A 23,283-nucleotide genomic window follows, 5' to 3' on the forward strand; every position below is an offset into this window, starting at 1 on the left:
CAAGTAGCTTTTAAGTACGTTTATTTAAACTTAAAGTTCTTTTAGATCGCTGAATACGTATCCAATGTCAAAATTGTCAATTTAAAATGATGAATTCAATATGACAAATGACAAAACTTAAAAAATATTTAGATTGCAAACTAAACATTTTTTAACATATTATATTAAGTTCTGCGTTTGAATTTGACAATTTTGACATTGGATTCGTATACAGCGACTTAAAAAAACCTTAAGTTTAAATAAACATACTTAAAAGCTACTTGATAAATCGTTAATGACGAGTTAACAGCTAACTTCCGCAATACACTTCATATTTAACCACAGATATCTTATTAACCATAACTAATACTAAAAATTCCTTTTGAGGGTCGAAAGTCCTAATAATATACTTTATTTTGATTGCAAGAAAACTTTTCCAGCACGTCACATATTGTAGCTATAATATGACAAAGTTCGTGAAAATAGCCCTTTTTTGCAACTTTAATTGCAAATTTCTCAAAATTGTAACGTGATGGAACAATTTGGAAATCAGATTCGTGATTAGTGTCCAAAAAAACTATACCGGTGTTTTTTTTTTGTTGAATAGTGTTACCAATCGAACCATCTCTCCACGAGGTAGAATCACACTATACGAAAAGTAGATTGGCAAGAAATAAAGTGTCGAACATCTGCGAATTTTGGATCAGAGGTATTCATTCATGTGCCAGAGCAGTTTACAAAAAAGTTTAATGTCCATGTGAAGAAAATGATTGTTGTCTGGGACTCAACAAACTACAGAGTTTTGATCCAGAAATTAGAAAAGTGAAAGTATCGCGGGACATGACATTTCATAAAATGATTTAAAAACCAATCACGCTAAAGCAGGAAACTCAGGAGAACATTATTTATTTTCCGAAATATCAATAGAAGTCGACGCAGGAAGCTGAGAAAAAACTAGACGTTGAGATGCATCAATCAGTGGTAGTGCAATCAAAACTTCCACCAGTCGTTCGAATCAAAGAATCTGAAAAATTATGAGCATATCAAACATCGTACACGATGAGATTGACATAAGAGTATGTCACTGTTAGTACGTACCAAGAAGCAATAAGCAGTAAAAACAGTGAAAAATGGACATAAGTAATTAAGGAAGAACTACAAGTTCATAAAAGCAACTGTCAATTCTAAGCATGGTCAATTCCAAGAATTCCAAATCTAAAAATTATTGATTCATTGACCAACGTTATCAGTACTATCTTGTATGTATATCGTTAAGGTAAGGACAATCCTCGTTTTTCTTATTCTTTATTTCATCTTCGCTTGAGCATTTATCAAAGACATAAGCCGGGAATGTGAATCAAAATATGTAAATTTTTTTGTCAATTAATGTGCTGAATGATTTTAAAAAATGGTTTAAAGAATCAAAGAAAGGATCGAAACGTTCAAATTAAATAAAAAAGAATTTAAAAATAAGTTTATATTGCCTAATTTCTGCGCCTAGCTCTTATCAGCCTGTTCCTGCTTGAATTGTATTGATAGGTCAGAATCTGTTTATTTATTATAAAATTAAAATTAAAAATTATTTTAAAAATAAAACAGAAAAATTAATGTAAAATATAAAATATAAAAAATATATAAAACAGAAGCGTTTCCAAAAAAATCGTTTTGCAGCGTATAAAACAATTATTTATTGCCATATCGAGTAATATGTGTAAATATATTCAACCCGGGGCGCGATTCATGAACGTATATCTGTCTAAAGAACGGAGTTGATAAAAATAACATTTATGTAATTATTTCTCTTTTGTTAAGCATCACAGAAAAAAGGGTTTAAAACTTTTTGAGACATTTTTATTAAGAAATAATGCTATGTAAATCGTGGGCATAAATTATGATACATGCTATATGTGCGTTTGTACACACACACACACACGCACACACGCACGCACACACGCACGCACGCACACACGCACGCACACACGCACGCACACACGCACGCACACACACGCACGTACACACGCACGCACACACGCACGCACACACACACGCAAGCACGCACATACACATACACGATATTCATTATAATATATAAATTTATTTCTGAAAGTGGCAAACAAAAAAGTAATTAACAGAACCGAATATTAATATTTCAATTTTATAATTTTATAATAATATTATAATTTTTATAATTTTATCATTGAATATAAATAATAAATGCAGAGGGTGTATTTCTGAAGCGAAAGATATCTTCTCATGCCGGCTGTGTATATACTCTGCATGTGAAAATCATTTCTTTTTTTCGAAATATGACGTAAAATTCTATAAATGGTGAGAGCTTCTTGCCACCTATGTACGATCATAATATGCATAAAAAGTTGACAGACATGAAATTAACTTACCAATATTTGGATGTTGCAGTTTTCTACATATTCGCGCCTCACGCTCAAGTTTTTGAAAATCTGCACAATAAAGAAACATTTGTTTAATATATATAAAAGGTATATTAATAATTTAAAGGCAACCATATATATATATATATCCATATAGCATAGAAAGATTGTAGACATAATGCAGAATAATTTCACTAAACTAATGAAGGTTTAAAGAGCCAAATATGTTTGTCATTATATAATTTGAAAAATCAATCAAAAAATTACAATATCTATATACATACATATATTTCGGTTCTTATCTAAACACTCTTAAGTGTGTATGATATAATAGAATTTAAAAAATTAAAACTAAATCGAGAAAAACCTGGATAAGTTATATGCAGTCGTAAATGGTGTTGTTCGTAGACAATAAATTAAAAGTGCTCTAATTGAAGGAAATTCTTCTAGCTTATCATCAATGTAATATTGATCAAAATCTTCCATCACTATGCCATTTTTCCAAAAACATGTACGAAGTAGAGACAGGCTCTTTTTCATTTTTGGTAATGAGTGTGGTGTTAAAATTAGAATAGGCAAAAAGATAAAAAAGTAAATAAAAATTATTTAATCACTCACCAGCTGATAATCACTAACAAGAAGGATCAAAGCAAATATTATATTAAAAGATTTAAGTTGTTTTTTTATAAGATTTTAACGCTAAGACGGACTTGCTTGTAATAAAACAATGAGAAATGATATATAACCAAAAGGATTATGTCCAGTTTCTTATTCAAACTGGGCCCGAATTAACAGCAACAAAAAATTTTTTATTTTTTTTTTCTATTTTTAACATAAAATCGGTATGTTTCCGCTTTGTTTCTATATCTACTTTAATCGTGGAAAAGTATTTATTATTCTATTTAATCAATAAAAAGAAAAGCGTACAAAATAAATCATTTTGTCGGTAAAACAGATAGACTTTAGAATTCCTTTAGTAATGGATGTGAATCAGCAACGGAATCAACAATATGGATCTTAAGCGTTCACATTGTGCCAAGAAAATATTTTGAAGTAATAAAAATTAGTAATGATATGTGCCTTGCTCATACAGCTGTCAATCACCAAAGATTTCCTATTCCTATATCAGAGGAACTATTAGCAAAAATAAATAAAACTCTAATGATATTTTCTAAATTGAATTTCTTCAATATATTCCATCAAATAATATTGACCGAAAATTCAAGGAATATAATCACTTTCAGAACTTATCTAGGCTTATTCAAACATAAGAGACAAATGAGTCGTTCGCTCGAAGAACGACTTAAGTCGACTTAAGTTTTACACAAAAAAATTAAAGATTCAACTAAATGATTCAAGTTATTAAATATTTTGCTACTCAGCAAAATAGGAACGTGTATATTAAAAAATATAAAAGGTGAATAACATAATGATTAATAACTAGAATCACACAGTTGAATCTTTAATTCAATTTTTTATGCAAAAACTTAAGTCGACTTAAGTCGTTCTTCGAGCGAACGACTCAAATGTATGATCTCATATGTCCACCTGAGAACTTTTAAGAAAGAATGAAAACTCAAGTTACATGTGAAAGAAAGAATGTTAGTATGTTTTAATAACTAGATGATCTGAGGTTCCTGTAAATTAGAACCTGATCAGCGATTCCTAGCTGCTTTTTTACTAGTCGTATCCAAGACTGTCGAATATGACTTAATTTAAAGAAATCTATCTTTGATGCTCACTAACAATAAGTGACATTTGACGACCATGTTTTAAGTCCTTCGACTATTGAACCTGTTGATGACATCAAAATTGCCATCACTAATTTTACAACACCCCAAAAATTAGAAATACAAAGTTTATTAGGATTTGTTACCTTTGTTTCCACATATATACCCTACTGGTGATAAATGAACTCCTACAAATCTGACAAGAAAGAACATTGATTTCAAATGGTTCAGCTCAACAAGTATTTGATATCTTAAGGCAACACATTCTCCAAATATTTTAAGTTTTTTCTAGAAAAATGTTCCAACGATTCTCATCTATGACACATCATCAATGGTGCAGTTTTGCTACAGATCATCAAGAATGAGCCAAAAATCATCAGGTATACAAGTCAATGTCAAGTATATAACACCATTAGGCACAAACAGAGAAGAAAGAACTTGCTTGAGGCTGTGACAAATTTGAATGGAAATCGACTTCAAACTCACAACTAATACAAATAATTACTTATATCATTTCTATTTTGTATGATCATGACATTTAGATATCAGTACACAATGAATTATATAATAAAAAATTCTGTTGAATAGGTTTTCACGCATTCATCGAAAATCCTTTACTGAAATTTACCGCACAAATAAAATTTTATAAAATTTGCTTAATAGAATCAGGTTGTAATAAACTTTTATAAAGTTTTATTAAATTTTTAATAAAATCACGCGTAACATACAAAAAAGGAATCAATTGATAGAGATTCCAATATGTTATTCTGTATTATTTCAAAATAATTTTATTTAAAATGATTTAATTTCCGTAAAATATTTTCACCAGGATATATGTCTCATTGTCGGGACAAATTAAGCAGCCATGTTCACATTTCACTTTACCTTGTAGGATTTTTTTTATAATTCTTTGTCATATTTTAAAATTTCTCCATTTTTATCTTTTAAAAGCAAAAATAGATTAAACAAAATAATGACGTGACTAAAACTGGAACAGCAATAAGAAAACACATACACATTCACGAATTTTGAAATAAAACATAATTAAAGAATTGTTTTTTTAAAATAACTATGTGTTTTTTTTACACCAATTAATTGGTCTTATTATTCTGTGCATAAAAGTATTACAGTAAGATTTCAAAAAACTAAATGTTTAAACAAGATATTTTATATTTTATGTCAAAACACTGTAAACTTCAAGTCTCATAACTCGAAAAGTACTTAATAAAAAAAAACTTAATTATAGTGTTTTGAAAAGCTCTCGAAGTAAGTTACAAGAATATGCAATAAAAAATAGGGGGTTCCATTTGAGAAATTATAGGTGACCTTCACGTGACCTTCAAACGACTATCCAAGGTCAAACCGATGACACCATCTTATGTCCCCCTCGAAGTCAAAAAACTTTTGTATGAAACATTTTTCTCAAATGTATTGTTCAAAAGATATTCGCGTGGATTGATTAAAATGGCCCACCCTGTATATATGTATATATGTATATATATATATATATATATATATATATATTTAAATAACAAATTATTTGTTACTCATGAATAATATTTATTTCCTACAGTTAAAGAAAATGTATTTGAATAATTCTACGCCCGTAAAAGCGTTCCATAAAAACATTTAATCGAAATATTGACCGCGAATTTGAGATTACTATAACTTTTTTTTTTCATTATAGCGATCTGTTATAGTTGTTTTCATAGAATAACGAAGCAAAAAAACTAAAAACGCCGAAAGCAACAAACAAAAAATATGAAAAATGCCAAACAGAAACTAGTAAACAAACTCTCGTATGACTTTCTGTTCTCCGCTCACACAGGAAAACTGATTTTTCGATTTCAAATCGAACAGAATCGAATTTTCCCTTTGCTAAAGAGTTTCGTGCTCGTAATTTATAAGCCAAGCAAAAAATAATAATTATTTATTAAGAGGATTAAGGGGATCCTAAACACGTCTTGTTTTACCAAAAAAAAAGAATGCAGAAAACTGATCGTTCTGTCAAAAAAACACGCGTTTAGAATTCCCTTAAGAAAAAAAAAAAAATTCCGCATATCTATGCACGTACATGCACGCCCCCATTTTCACACGTACACAGAAATACTGTCTATTATTTCTTCTCTTTCTAGTCGACATAAAAAGTCGACAGAAATGATTAACATCGATACGCCCAATACTTCACGATTCTGCAACAATAGTCGTTTAATAGGCTCACATCGCTTGATTGCGGACAAGCGTACGACTATTGAATGCTGTTTTTATTGTACTATTTTATTGTGAATTTTTTTCACGTGGTCGATAAAACATCTCTAAATGATTGCGAGCAAATGTATTAATCGTATTGCGTACCGAATTGTTTAAATTATTTTAACACATTTCAACGTAAAATATTAATTATATTAATGTAAATTTATTAATCTCGTATTGCGTACCGAATTGTTTAAACAATTTTAACACATTTTAACGTAAAATATTAATTGTATACAATGAATCAATATACATATATGTACTTATATATACATATATACATACACATTTAATATAGTATTGTAATTTTAATAGCCAGTAATGTACATGTAGACTTATTACAATATGATCCTGTTTTAAGTTCTCTAAATTATCTTTTCTTTGCGCAAAAATATAATTTTTAAATTATTATTTTTGTAAATAAATTAAATGGTATACAATAACTTTACAATATATGTATATAAGAGAAAAAATACTGTACACATAAACATTGCTTCAGGAAAGATAAATGATAAATGTTGACTTAATACACAACGATTGACATAATATATTAAATAGTCGACCTATTTGGAAAAATGTTATTACCTATATTAAAAAATCATTTTTTACGTGAGAAAAATTTTCGTTTTTATGATTTCTTTGTTAAACACAAGCATACATAATCTTATGTCTTCTTTTATAATTTAACAGCACGAAGATAAGATAGTCCTATCACGCAAATAATTGCATTCAGGAAGCAATCGTTAACTTAACGACATATATAAAGTGGCCGACAAATTCTAGCAATGTTTCAAGGTTGAGCGGAATAACGTTGCATATAGCAACGATATAGGCACATATTGCACAATTCAATATGCAGATCAATCAGAACACTGACGAAATACGTCATCGCTGTTGAAATTTCACTTTCGTCCTATCAATTTTTTCTGCCAGATTTCTCGCAACAGAAGCAATTTCAATTATATTCTATACAAATAGAACCAAGCTTGCACATACACACAAATTCTGATATATAATTCTAAATTATTTGAAACCAAATAAAGTATTTCTTATAGATTTTTGGATGCTAAAAACAATGTCGCAAGCTAATTTTCACCAGCACATCAAGTGTTTCCGATCATCACAGTTTCCGAAATAATTGAAGTTTAATATGCAAAAAATAGCTTTTTTGCGATATTTAAATTTTTTATGTAAAAAGGGTCAACATTATTTTGAAATTCTGATCAGAAGTCATGAATGTATTGTTCATCCCTTAAAATGCATTTTTTTATTTCGATATTTTACTTTTTAGACATGTTAGAAAGGATTTAAATACAGAGTTTTGCTGAGATAGCAAATATTCTGCCTATGATAATGAAATCATATAACTATACTCATAATTTGTAGTTTAGAGCTATCGATACACATATACAGTGTAACTTATCGTGATAGATTCCACTAAATGTATATTTATATATAGAGTGTCTCATTTTAATTGCCTACTTTGAATTTATCGAAAAAAATGTTCCAGACAAAAGTTGTATGATCTGAAAAGGGACAAATAATGGTAAAATCAATTATGGAAAAAATAATTTTTTTCTAAAAAAACCTTTTTTCTTCAGGAGCATTTCCATATGAGAAGTAGTTTCCAGCTTTAATCTTTCATACTATGGCTAAAAAGTTAAATATTGAAATAAAAAAAATACATTTTATAGAGGATGAACAATACATTCATGATATCTGATCAAATTTTCCAGATAACGTTAATCTTTTTTACAAAAAAATCTCAAATATCGCTAAAAAAGCCATTTTTACACATTAAACCTCAATTTTATTTTGAAAATCTGACGTGCTAGTGGTTTGCGCTATCGTTTTCAGCACTCAAAAATCTATAAGAAACACTTTATCAGTTTAAAATAATTTTTGGCTGTAAAAAAACTAATGTTATTTTTTCCTTTTGTTCATCTCTTCTCGAATTTATTCGAGTTATTATAATATCTTAAGTTAAACTCTCGAACGATCACATCTTACGTAAAAAAAGCAAATTGAGTAACAAAATCTAACGCGATCTTTTGAGTAATTCTTGCGAATTGTATCTCACGTTGCGTTTTATAAGATGTATTTCCACAACTGCATTCATTGTTAATTTTCGTTTATGATAAGATGTAAAGGATCGTCCCAATTTAATAAGCGAGGACAAATCCATTTTCTTTCGCTTAAAAATAATTAATGACCTGGTGACTCCTTTTGAGTGGTGGCAGTCCGCTAATCGATAGAATCGTGTCTGGATAACAGTTCTTACAAACATTTTTACTCACTTGATACTCGTAATTATAATGCGATCTATAAAAATATATATGTATAAAATATATAAAATATATATGTATAAAAAAAATACGAGAGAAAAATTAGACGATATATATACTATGTGCACACGAGCACGCGTACACGCACATGTGTATGTATATATTCGTGCTATTCAAGCGGATCATCTCCAATAGATTACGCAGCAAACAGGGGTTTATTAGAAAAAAAGTATTTTCTTATATTTTTATCTCGCTATAGAGTGCTCCGCAGCTCATGTCCTCAAGTATGTATGTGCATATGCATCTTTATAAGAATTATGTAGAATACAATATGTAAAGTTTTTATATCTGCGTTTTGCATAATGTTATTTAAACGAAAAGTTCAAAAATATGTGCAATTTATTATCGAATATACACATTATTATAATTATGAATATATATTATAATAATATATATTATAATTATTATATATACATATATATAATAATTATAATATATATAATAATTGATTTATTATTGTAATTATTAATTATTTTTGTAGGGATGACATGTAGCCTCGCGTAAAAAGTCACGGACTGTTAAGCGAAAAGTTTCAGATTCGAACCCGGTTCGATTCTAAACACCCCATATGCATGACCTCATAAGAGGATTATGGAAAGAGGAGAAGGCAGAGAAGGAGTTAAGGAAAGGAAAGGAAGAGTAGGAGGATGAGGAAGAGGAGAAGAGGGAAGAGAGAAGGAAAAAGGGATTATATTGTAAGGTCACTTATGACCAGGATTAGAAGGAGTTAAAGAAATATTGTAAAAGGTTGAGGTATGCTCCTTGTGAAAAAGCGCTTTTGTCCCAAAGGGATCAAATAAACGTATTTATTAATTATTTTTGTATATTTTATTCACGTACATAGATATATTATAGATTGCTTTAAAAAAGTCGATTAGTTAAGAAAGTTAATACATATAATGATTGAGAAATGATTATGAAACATTTGTGTAATGTAATACCTAGAAAAGATCGCAGTCCGGCAAAAATAACGCTAATAATTAATTTCGCTTATCCGGCAAGCACATTTCATTAAAAGTGCTATCGGAAAAAGGAATAGCAGGACACGTCCTTCGAATGCTCGCATGCAAGCGCCTTATCGTCGGAAGGTTGATCTTTTCCGTCGCAAAGTCGATCCTTGGGAAGCGTTCATCCGATGTTGACACTCTTCTCATCCGATGAAGCACGAATGTCACGGAAGCGTCAGTAATAAAAATTGCCGTCCGTCACGCTTATTAATGCAAGATCCCCGAGATGGCCGTGCCGTTACGGAGAAAGCGCGAAGCCATCCTTGATTAGTCGTGCATGATAAAACTATCGGGGCAACGATATATTATTTTCTCAACAATCTCGACGGCAATAAAGATATTTTGTTTTATTTATGGCTTTCTTCATAGACACATGTTTGTTCAACTTATATATTTTATGTCATTCATTTTATCAAAAATTAAAGGTACTAGATAAAGAATAGTTATTAAATAAATAATTAGGTTAATCAACATTAGGTTAATCGACATTGTTATGTCAAACTTATATATTTTATATTCATGTCACTATTATATGTATATTTTTTATAAATTTATGTAAAACTTCTTTTTTAAAGGCAAGAAATATCTATCTATCTATTCGTTTCGATTCAAAATATATATATATATATATATTTATTTATTTATTTTAAAAAAACATCTTTTTTAAATAAATTCTTACACCATATTCATAAAAAAAAATAAAATATTTTATAAAAATTTAAAGTAAGCTTGATCGGAAAGAATGACCAATTTTGGCCAATCAAATAATATAAAATAATATACAAAATAAATCATAGTTTGTTATAAATCATTATTTTCGTTAGTTGTACATTTTTAATCAGCTGGCATTTGTTTTGTGTCTAACTAATGCATTAATTCGCAAGATAAATTAATTAAAATACCTTTTGTAAAAAATGACCTTTTGTATTACCGCAAGAGAGAGATTATACCTAAATAATTTAAAAACATAAAGAGCGAGAGAGAGAGAGAGAGAGAGAGAGAGAGAGAGAGAGAGAGAGAGAGAGAGAGTGTGTGTGTGTGTGTGTGTGTGTGTGTGTGTGTGTGTGTGTGTGTGTGTGTGTGTGTGTGTGTGTGTGTGTGTGTGTGTGTGTGTGTGTGTGTGTGTGTGTGTGTGTGTGTGTGTGTGTGTGTGTGTGTGTGTGTGTGTGTGTGTGTGTGTGCGCGCGCGCGTATGCGTGTGTGTGACTGTGCATATATGTGCCATAACACGCGCTACAAAAAAAGGAATTAAAAAACCCAGCCCAATAAGAGTACAAAAATCTATAGGACTATATGTCACACACGACTGCGCAGTCTCGGAAGCGGGACTAATAGGAAATCATAGCGAAGCGAATTCCAATCACGAGAAAATCGAAGAATTGTCCCTAACGATTGGCTCGCGTGGTTCACTTATTTACACGTCTCCCTGAGCTCTACCCTGACACGATAAATTTATTTGTTGCGCGTATACGCCATATTGCAGAGGCTGCGATCTCCATTAGGTCAAAAGGTCACTGGAGCAAGGTCATGATCTGAACTGAATCATACAAGCGAACGGTTCAACCTTAACCGAAATGATGACAGAAAGGGAGAGCAGAATAGACAAGGAGGAGAAATGCAGGTAAAATAAAAAAGAAATAGAGGGAGGATTCCTCTTTTATCTTTCTATTTTGCTTTTTATCTTCACTTTGCCTGGCCGTAGCGAGGTCGAAGCTAGATTTATCTCGTCGCATCATATCCGCAGAATATAGCTATAAATTGAATGAGGAAGTAAGAAAGCGAGGAACGGAAACGAATGCGCCAGCTTTGCGGCAGGAAATTAGGCAATTTTCTGAATAATCGCAGGTTGCTCGGCAAAAGGCGAAGATGAGATGACTCTTTCTTTGCTGATACTTTTGCACACGCACACGCACATGCGCGCGCGCGCGCACACACACACACACACACACACACACATATTATTAGGTATAAATTAAACTAGCAACCTCCGTAACATATTTTGGGTAACGCTAATGCCGGCCGTGCCAAACACTCACGGACCAATAAATTAAAAAATACTTAATCGGTACGGACTTGTAGCAAGTATTTTTAAAATGTCTCGACGTCTCAGTTATAAGAATAGGCAATAAAACATAGAAGTGTCCATTTAAAATTTTTATATTAACCTTGATGGTGGACCTTTTTAAAATCATTCAAGATCAAGTATATATTTTCATTATTTTCCTTCTCAACATTTTTTCGTGTTCTTTTTAATTTCCCAGATATTTGTTGGGGGCACATTTAAAATGAGAATATATGTCATATAGCTCAAACTCTATTATGAGCATAGTGATTGCTTACGAAAACTGTGTTAACGAACGGAGAGAAATGCATGATTTTTTTATAATAATGCGGATACTTCGATATAATAAAACTTGTAGCTGTTTGAAACAAATACAATGATGTATGACTTAGAGGAAATATTTTACATATTTTAGCAACTTGAAATATCGCAGGCGACGTCTATTTTTTCACTTTTAGCTCTGCGATATGGCTAAACTTCTGGCTCATATTATAATATATATTTGTTATAGTCTATATTTCTTTTAGTTTAACAGATAAAAGCGGGCCATTTTTGGTGGGACACCCTGTATATATACACATGTATATACATCTATATACATGTATATATATATATATGTATATACAAAAAAATATATATATATATATGTGTATATTAATAAAATACACAATTGTTATTAGATATAACAATTTTAATATTAACACACAGTAAAAATTAAAAAAATTAAATTTTATAGTATATACACAATTTTTATTCTCAAGTAGTTTATATTTTTCTGATATTATTTTCTAATATTATTTACTTTTACAGAAAAAGCAGCAGTTTTAAACAATCACATATATGTATATATTGTATATTAAAATAACATTTCTTTGTATAACTATTTTTAGAGACATAAAATGTACATTAAAAAAATATAATGCAAGTGTAATTCTTGCTCTTTAATTAAAAAAAAATATTTATCTGTATATCAATTTTTAGACAGGCAGAAATTGATGCTTTTTTCATTTTTTTCTTGAAATGATAATTTTTTCAGCAGCATATTTGAACGGTATATTACACTTTTTTAAAATTCTGTATCTACATAATATATTATAACATACTAACATTGCCATGTAGATTATAATAATTATTTATACATATACATATTTGTATACATAAATGTATATTTGCGCGCACAATATACGTGTGTGTATGTATAGATATGTATCAGTATTTATAATATAGTATATTTTCAATACCTTATTTATTAAAGATAAGAAATAACGCATTTAAAGCATTATTTTAAGTATGCAATTCATAAATAATATTGTTTAAAATATAACATATGTAAGTAATGAAATATAATATAACTATATCTTATAATAAACATAAGCGATTTAAAATTATATTAAATTTTAATAAATGTCTAAATTTTAAAATTATTAAGTTAATTTAAATATTACAAAATGTAACATAATAATTTGTATATAGATAAATAAAATTATATATTTTCGTAATATTTTTGAATAAATTTTGATTAGATCAAATAATTACTTCACATTACTTTTTATATCACAATATCTAGTTTATTTCTCATTATATAGAGCGTACAAATAAAACAATATATTTCAATAAAAAACAGTTCATAAATAGTTGACGTTAAGAAAAAATTATTTTAATTAAAATTGTAAAATATAAAGAATACAAACTAAATATGATTACTGTCTCATCGTTTCATATTTCAGCCTATATCCATATAAAACAATGTTTTCTTAATTGCACATAGTATTTTGAACTCTGGTTGATATATGACGGTTTGTTTTATATATTTTTATATCGGATATCTCAGAATAGATGGTACAAAGAAATGATTCTTACATGAAAAAATAAATCAAAAATATAGAATAAAATTGTATTGTACAAAGTTTTGTTTTTTACAAGAACAACTTTGAATATTCGTCAGGTACGCATACACTTAACTATGTATGTCTGGTCTCAACATAAAAAACTTTAATGTTGACAATATTTGTAAATACAAATCTTTGCAAAAATAACATATAGTCGGCCATTAAGACCAGACACATAGTTAAGTATACGCGTACCTGACGAATATTCAAAGTTGTTTTTGTTGCAGAATTTTATATATATGTATATCTATACATATATATGAATATATACATATACATATATTGGTAATTGGTCCGCTCAAGGAAAATACGAAGAAAATAGAAGAGCTGACTGATAACTTGCCAACATATAACAAATCTATGGAAACTTAATTTTTGTAACAAATTGCGCAATTGATAAAAATGCGGACAGATAAAAGAAGATGTCAGAAAGAACTCTAACAAAAACTCTAATACGAGTGCAGTAAAGTTTCCTTCGAGCAAAAGAGGCAAAGAAATTCCCTTTCTTCTAGATGGAAACATTTTGAGAATAACTTGGCCATCAAGCGTTCGTATGCTTCGAATTCCGATTTTCTGCTGCTGAGACAGAGACAAGCAATTGAGTAAACACAATGTTCAAGAAACAAAAAGGCCAACAAAAATTGTACAGTTCTACAGATGCCTCCTCATGCAGCGAAACAAAACAAAGGAAAACGTAATGTTCCCACTTTTGTGACAGTGTCCGTACGTTGTGAAGGAGTTATATTTTTCGCGGGAGCACATTACAAAAAGCGCGAAGATCTCTGTCCTAATTGGAAATCAATAACACTCGAGGGTTGATACAACGGGCCTATATTAAGAAATTATTCATAGAAATTTCCGGCCCAGAAGACAAAGTAAAGGCGACGGATCGCCAAGAAACTTTAGAAAATCTTAACATCTAGAGTCCGGATCCAACAAAGCGCTCAGAATTTATGGTCTCCGACATTACATCACGGAAATCGAAAATGGCAGAGGTTTCCCGAGTCGGAGAATGCTAGCCGAAATCGATAAGAATTGGTAGAATTAAAAGGCTAGCGATCAACATAGTCTGATTGTGAATTCATATCTCGCTAGAAGTAGCCCTAAAAATTTTTGGCGTAAGCCGAGTCAGGATGGAATTAGACGTCAATTCGAATAGTCAAATATTGTAATTACAGCGATTTTCGGGATGTCTTTCCGCTACTGGTGCTCTTGGTAGTACGGCTTAACTATATCTATCTTACTAAATATCTTTTGTCCGTGCAATCCAGTAGCAAAAACGTGGATAACGGAAATTGTAACAGCATTTAAACTTTTGTAGTCCCCGCAGGGTCTCCATGTTTCCTGTTGCTTTTTAAGGATTAGGTGGAGAGAGATACCATGGACTGCTCAACGGACGGTAGATACTGGTGTCGAATAAATGCTTTTACTTTGCCTTAGCAATTTTAAGTTTTTCCAAGTCTTCTTAGTCAATTTGCGACCGGAGATCCTCCAGTCATCACGATGTGATGGTAGATCCCGTAGTTGAATATTGTGGTCAGTCCGGGAAATTCGGTCAAAATTCGATGATACTCTTCTGCGGAGTTGAGTGTTATTATTCAGTCATTTAGTCATTACATATGTAACATCTCTGCAAACCCGGTTACTATAAATTTGATCTATCAACTAATCGTCTGTCTGATAGATTCACAATGAGACAAAATTGTTATTAAATCAAATTGTTAAATCAGCGCCAATGACTGGGCAAATGACGTTTGCCAAAATAAAATGCCATTGTATTGGCCTGCAAAATTCATGGTCAAACATCAATAGCTTCTCACCATAAGTCTCGATTCGTTCATCGTTAGCTGCAAAGTTGATGCCGGTCACTTAGAAGATATTTGACAAAAAATTAATATGTCGGCGCCAGTGTCAATCAAGAATGTCTAACCCGTCTCCTTGTTGATGTGGAGCTTATTCGAGATAACAACTGGAGAATCCTGCAGTTGATGGTCTTAATTGTTTCTCTTATCTTTTGGTTTCTCTACGGTGCACGGTGTTGTGTTTTCGCGCTTGATCTTCGAATTATTTGTGGTAATAGCATCACTTGTATCGCCTGACGAAATCTGCTTCGGCTACGCGATTTCCTACGTTGCTTGCGCCGATCTCGCCGATTGTTTGTTCTGAACAGCTCACTAATCATCAATAATTCGCTCAGCTGACGGATGATCTGCTATAGAGACTCACTCTGCTCCTTCGGTATTAATGCGATGGCTTGAACCTCGTGGAATGTTCCCATGACTGCGCACTCTACTAATTTATTTAGCTGCTTCCTCGAACACTAACAATAACTATTGTATTCATGACGGTAGTCGCTGCAGCCATAATGTCCTCCGTGCTACCTGATAAAGCCTTCGTCTCTCGTAGCAACTGAAATAGTTTTTTATCGCTCTTCAATGTCTAACAATAGTATGCACAACTGTTTCTCCTGCGAATCAGTAAAGCGCTTATGAGACATGCTTCTTCAAGTGCTCATATTTGCCTGACTGCGGCGGATTTTCTAGGACATCGGCTACCAATCGTAATTATCGTGGCCTCGTTCAAATGTCTGCATTGTACCGCATTTCATCAAAACGAATTTTGTATGCGTTAACTCACTCTCCAATTGCACGAATCATAATCTCGATCAATTCTTCCAAAAAATTAATAAGCACATATTACGGATTTCTGCATAGCTTTCGGTAAGCTTGTGTGATCCTCCGTTTATCAGCAGCGTGCGAATTTCCTGCAGCCATAAGTGTCTATCCATTGAGCGATTCTCCCGCTATCAAATTTATGTTCCTATCTATGTTCCCAAGGTCGATTCCATCGGCGTCATCCAAAACGCTTAACAGCGGCAAACCTGGATGCTCGTTCAATATGGAAGTCATTCAACTATTGCCCGGTATAGGCACAACGTTGTATAGCTTGATCACGTTGGGTGTCATCACTTTGTGTAATGGATAAAATCACCAACACATTAAGTCATGTCATCACTAACACTAGACGTGTTCTCTTTATATATATATATTCTTTGATACAAATAGTTATTACGGAGATCGTGCCTAAAAAGTACACACACGTGCATTTAAGCGGAAGAGACCCAGAAATAAAATTAATCTAGAGGCGTATATCTACCTCTTCAAAAAACTATATCGAACTCTAGTGCCGCAGTCATTGACGCATCATCACAATTTCACCACACATTATTTTACATTAGTACATCGCTGAAAGATAGATACACGTTGTTATGCAGATGAACAGCAATTCACACTACTCACGTGCATCTAACATGTATGGAAGAAATTTTTCAAAGTTTGTTATTACAAGTAAAGACCCTATAGTAAACAGAGATGCGCCAATGATCACGTGATCGTAAAATTTCGCTGATTGGTCAGAGTAAATTGTGTCAAAATAGCCGCTGCCATGTTGAATTTCACATGTGTAATGTTGTCATTGCAGTTCTTTTAGAGGTTAGTAAATTTTTATTTTGACGTCTTTTTATTATTTTTTTTCACGTCTATTTATTATATTGGTTTATTTAATAAATTATTTTTATTTTTTCATTAAATGCTTTGCATTAATTGTCGCACTTTTATGCATAGAATTTACACTCATCATGCCAACGAATTGTGCTGCAAATTGGTGCACCAACAATAGCAACAAGGGTTACGCGGTATTTAATTTCCCAGTAAATGCAGACTGCCGGCAAAAATGGATAGCCACTCTTGGGAGGAGCTCCAATTGGCGACCCACAGCTTCACAAAGAATTTGTGAGGTGAATGATAGAATTAATATCTATTAGTTTATTTTTAGCTGTAAAGAGAATAGAGTTTTTATCAATAGCTAGTGTTTGTAATCTATATTTATCCTATTTCTCAATCTTTAAATATTTTTTTATATTTCAGGTTCATTTCAATTCAATTGATGTACGAGTACAAGTTGTTGCTGGACGGAAGCAACTACGCAAAAATGCTATACCATACCATTTTTGTACATGTCCATATAATAAGGAGGCAGACAGAGAGAAAAAATACGTTTAAAAAATCTGCAAACCAATTTGAAGACCATGAATATTGCTCAAAAAATCCAGTCTTAAAGAAGTCACACGTAAATATGTGGCAAAGTATTATTCGATTGCAGCTGCAGAGGTTGTAGAGGTAAAGACTTCTTTAAGGTTGGATTATTTTAGCAATATACATGGTCTTTAAGTTGGTTTGCAGATTTTTTAAACTTATTCTCTCTCTCTCTCTCTCTCTCTCTCTCTCTCTCTCTCTCTCTCTCTCTCTCACTCTCTCTCAGAAAGTACAAAAATGGTATGGTATAACATTTTTGCGTAGTTGCTTCCGTCTAGCAACAACTGGTACATCAATTGAATCGAAATGAACCTGAAAAAATATTTAAAGATTGAGAAATAGGACAAATATAGATTACAAACACTAGCTATTGATAAAAACTCTATTCCCTTTACAGCTAAAAATAAACTAATAGATATTAATTATATCATTCACCTCACAAATTCTTTGTGAAGCTGTGGGTCGCCAATTGGAGCTCCTCCCAAGAGTGGCTATCCATTTTTGCCGGCAGTCTGCATTTACTGGGAAATTAAATACCGCGTAACCCTTGTTGCTATTGTTGGTGCACCAATTTGCAGCACAATTCGTTGGCATGATGAGTGTAAATTCTGTGCATAAAAATGCGACAATTAATGCAAAGCATTTAATAAAAAAATATAAATAATTTATTAAATAAACCAATATAATGAATAGACGTGAAAAAAAATAATAAAAAGACGTCAAAATAAAAATTTACTAACCTCTAAAAGAACTGCAATGACAACATTACACATGTGAAATTCAACATGGCAGCGGCTATTTTGACACAATTTACTCTGACCAATCAGCGAAATTTTACGATCACGTGATCATTAGCGCATCTCTGTTTACTATAGGGTCTCTAATTACAAGAGATTCCAATGTATAATTATATGAAAAATATTCCAAATAGAGTTTTTTTGTATTTCTGCAAAATATTTAAAATTAAACTATAATACTTAAATTAAACAGAAAATAATTTTAAAAATATCAAAAATGTTTGTGATAAAATAAAAAAATTAAAATAAAAAGATGCTAATAATTATACTAAAAGTTAAATTAAAATAATATCCTAAAATGTATATTCTGTAATGTACATAGAAGAACAAACTACCTAACAAGAAACCACTAAATAAAAATAAATAACAATTTCTAATATTGTGTGTGTGATGAAAAGTATACGCCTAGTAAATAATTAATCAGAATAATAACTTTATAAATGTAGCTACATACTGCAACATTTCTCAACACCTGTACAAAAGAAAACAGCTGCATGAAAATATGAAGCAGTTCTCTTGTAATAAAAATTCAGGCACTGTTGATTCAGAAACATTATACAGGGTGGGCCATTTTAATCAATCCACGCGAATATCTTTTGAACAATGCATTCTAGAGAAAAATGTTTCATACAAAAGTTTTTTGACTTCGAGGGAGATATAAGATGGTGTCATTGGTTTGACCTTGCATAGTCGTTTGAAGATCACCTTCAATTCCTTAAATGGAACCCCCTATTTTTCATTGCATATTCTTGTAGCTTTCCAAAACACTATAATTGAATTATTTTTTATTAAGTACTTTTCGAGTTATGAGACTTGAAGTTTACAGTATTTTGACATAAAATATAAAATATCTTGTGAAACATTCAGTTTTCGATAATCTTACTGTAATATTTTTATGCACAGAATAATAAAACCAATCAATTGGTGTAAAAAAACACATAATTGCTTTTAAAAAAATATGTTGCAAATTGCATACTTTTTCTTAAAACGACTATGTGTTTTCTTTACACCAATTGATTGGTCTTATTATTCTGTGCATAAAAGTATTACAGTAAGATTACAGAAAACTGAATGTTTCACAAGATATTTTATATTTTATGTTAAAATACTGTAAACTTCAAGTCTCATAACTAGGAAAGTACTTAATAAAAAATAACTTAATTATAATGTTTTGGAAAGTTCTCGAGGTAAGCTACAAGAATATGCAATGAAAAATAGGGGGTTCCATTTAAGAAATTGAAGGTGACCTTTACGTGACCTTCAAACGACTATCCAAGGTCAAACCAATGAGACCATCTTATGTCCCCCTCGAAGTCAAAAAACTTTTGTATGAAACATTTTTCTCTAAAATGCATTGTTCAAAAGATATTCGCGTGGATTGATTAAAATAGCCCATCCTGTATAGATGTTTTTCGAGAAATACTCTCACGAAGAAGGAGAGTTTCACTTTTTCCGTGTCCTCGACCTGGTGAGTTTCTATTACATTTTTATATCATATTATAAAGAAAAAAATAATCTCTATATCATGCAGAACGAATACAACACCACTCTCTCTAAAAATACTTCAAACTCGTATCTAAAACAATGATCTTCTTTACTTGCACATTTCGGCCAAATTTCGTGACTCACATCCATTGTCCCTCTCTCATCGGTCGCACGTTTACAATGAATCGCCGGACGTGTAATTAATTGTTAGCGCGACAGGAGCGTCCTTAGTCTCGAGAGTGTTCTATATGTAATAAGACGCAAATGTAATAAGATAAAGATGAGAAGCAGGCAATGGACGCGTAACAAAATTTGGCCAAAATATCCAAGTAAAGAATATCACGAATCTAAAACATGCCTAAACGTATGAGCATTTTTTAGTGATAAAAGTCCTTATTTAAGAAAAAGTTTTTTTCACTTAACTTCAATCACTCATAAAGTACTAATCGATTTTAACATATACTGACAGTTAATCCATCTTTGTAATAATGATTTTTAGTAGTAATATATAAGGCATTTTACTTTTTGCATAAATTTCACAAACAAAATAAATAAATAACATTAAAACAAATTCCTTCTGAAATTTTTCTTATTGATATTTTTTGACAATTTTTTTATGTTCTCCATTATAATTTGCTATTTGTAATAACAAATATTTGATTTTCAGTGTATGTATGAATGGTTTTACGAAATAATATTTTATGCATGTAATTTTTGTGACTACACAGATTATCAGTTATTGTATACACGAATGCAAGCGTGACAAACATTATTTAATATGATTTATCGATTGCGAAATGATTCGCGAACTTATCCACTTATAAATATATTCTCATACATATCGCAGCAAACATAGAATATAATTGTTGTATAACTTAAGAAAAACATAAGTTACTTTTGTGTGTGTGTGTGTGTGTGTGTGTGTGTGTGGTGTGTGGTGTGTGTGTGTGTGTGTGTGTGTGTGTGTGTGTGTGTGTGTGTGTGTGTGTGTGTGTGTGTGTGTGTGTGTGGTGTGTGGTGTGTGTGTGTGTGTGTGTGTGTGCGCGCGCGCGCGCGCGCAATAATATAACAGAAGTTACATTTTATTTATATTATAGTTATGTAATCTTTTATTATATATACATATATGGAGCATCCTATGTCAAGTGAGCCACCTTTATTGCAAAAAACCGACCATTTTTTCATTTTTAACAGCTATTTTATTTTTCATTTTTAACCGTTATTTTATCTTTAACATCCCTACACTAAAAGTTAGAAGTTACAAAATGTTATCTTTTACGATTTAAAAATGGCACTTCATTCTATTTCGATATATCTGATATGTGCTTAACCCTATTAACAGGAGAGATGAAAGGTTTGAGACTTTGCATGTATAAATTGCATATAACTCAAAAGGTTTTTGGTCGCTGATATCAAATCCGGGCTCAGATTTCCAAAATTCAAAATGACAGATTTTGTGTGATATTAATTCCGCCATATTGTTAAGCACATAAGAAAATTGTTATATTCTTTAGAGAGGTTTTGTGGGATGTGACCGCTTGTCTAGCATATATAGTGCAGCTGACGAGAAATTAGGACTATCATCTTTTTGAAGTCACATTGTAACGCGAATATATTTCTCTGTGGTATATAATCGACAATCCAAACGAGATTTCAACATCATTCTAGAGTCGTATATTGGATTATTGTATTAAAAGTGGCAGGTGTGTGTGTGTGTAAGGTCTGAATAGTTTAGTGGTAAGAACAGTTGCTCGGAAAGCGAAAGACTCGGATTCGATTCCCGATTCAGTCATCCATACCTCATATATTTTTCTATTCCGCAAATATCGTTTTATAGCGATTATTTTTGTTGAACTGAAAAATATGTAAATACACTATGCAGTCGTCAGTGTCTCTATCACGGATAGGTGATTGCTTCGAGTATGTCTGAGTTCCACCTCTATTTATTAATTAAATTGTCAATACTAAACATTAATTCAGCGATTATGGCCAGAATCGAATCTATACCGGAGAGCATACATTATTTTTAATTATGTCTGATACTTAACTTTGCATTATGTTAAATATTATCAATAAAACGATTGAGTGATCATCTGAGATCAGATAACATTAATAATATGTTTGTCAGTTTATTATCAAATAATATAATTCAAGTGAACTTGAAAACCAGTTTATTGTGTAAAATAATTGATATTTGGTAGAGAGAGATATCTGGTAAGAGAGAATACGTGACATTTAAAATATGTTACTATATCTCATTTTAAGATAACTAACAATAAAATTTAGTTACTTCAAAAGTAAAAATCTCTTCTTAAACTATTTCTTTTTTAGAGAACGAATAGTGATGATTATTTCAATGTTTTATATTTATCTAAAATTATGTAACTATTCGATATAACAATTTGATAATGATTATATAACAATCCGATAACAATTATGTATATAATATCTTTTGATAACATACATATTATATTTATATTATAAAACTATAACTTTTGAGCGGAAAACAATTACAATTGCAGTTACAGTTGCAATTAACATGTATGTTGCATGTAACATATACATGTTACATTCCGTTTTATTACGACAATATAATAGCAGTTATATGTATATATCTTTGTTGAATAATATTTGCGTGTCACACACAAGCTGCGAATTCTGAAATTATATATCCCAAGGTTTAATATCCTACATATCTAACGAGTATTACGTAATATTATGCATAATCATGCGCAAACCACTAAACATGTGTTATCCCAATGTATCTATGTATATCTATCTATATCACATTAACTTAATACGCATTAATGCCGCAAATTTTAGGATGATTATATATTATGGAGCATTAAATCATTTGAAGATGAGATGTGATTAATGAAGCAAAACGAAAACAAATGTTAAAATGTGGTATAATTCAGTGTCGAAACTATTCTCATCGAGTAATAATATGACAAATTAAAATTAATACAAATATTCGATCTGATTTATACCTTTAATAAATAATTTATACCTTTAATAATTTAAGATTCAATTGATGACATTTTTTAGCACTTGATTATCACTTACCTCTGTTCGAGAGCTTTTTAGTGTTTATGATTTTTGCAGCAAACTCATGACCGGTGCTTTTTTGTACGCATCGTCGAACCACGGAGAAGGCACCTCTGAAACAATCGAAAATAAACATTCGTTATTGCGTTGTAAGATTGTTAATTGTTATTTTGAAGGATGATACAATATGCACAGCGATGCAAA

General features: G+C 31.0%; 1 long non-coding RNA gene across 1 annotated transcript; it reads right to left on the bottom strand.

Annotated features, from left to right (window-relative positions):
* Window positions 1–513: 513 nt before the first annotated feature.
* LOC145944437 (uncharacterized) lies at window positions 514–23,173 on the bottom strand. Its single transcript, XR_014426675.1, has 3 exons — window positions 23,098–23,173; window positions 2,379–2,438; window positions 514–1,003 (listed from the first exon to the last, which is right to left on the bottom strand). It is a non-coding gene; the product is annotated as an uncharacterized LOC145944437 (long non-coding RNA).
* Window positions 23,174–23,283: the final 110 nt, after the last annotated feature.

This window comes from Prenolepis imparis, unplaced genomic scaffold (genome assembly GCF_030444845.1).
Source record: "Prenolepis imparis isolate NDT839.2.m4 unplaced genomic scaffold, iyPreImpa1.0 SCAF_13, whole genome shotgun sequence".
NCBI lineage: Eukaryota > Metazoa > Arthropoda > Insecta > Hymenoptera > Formicidae > Prenolepis > Prenolepis imparis.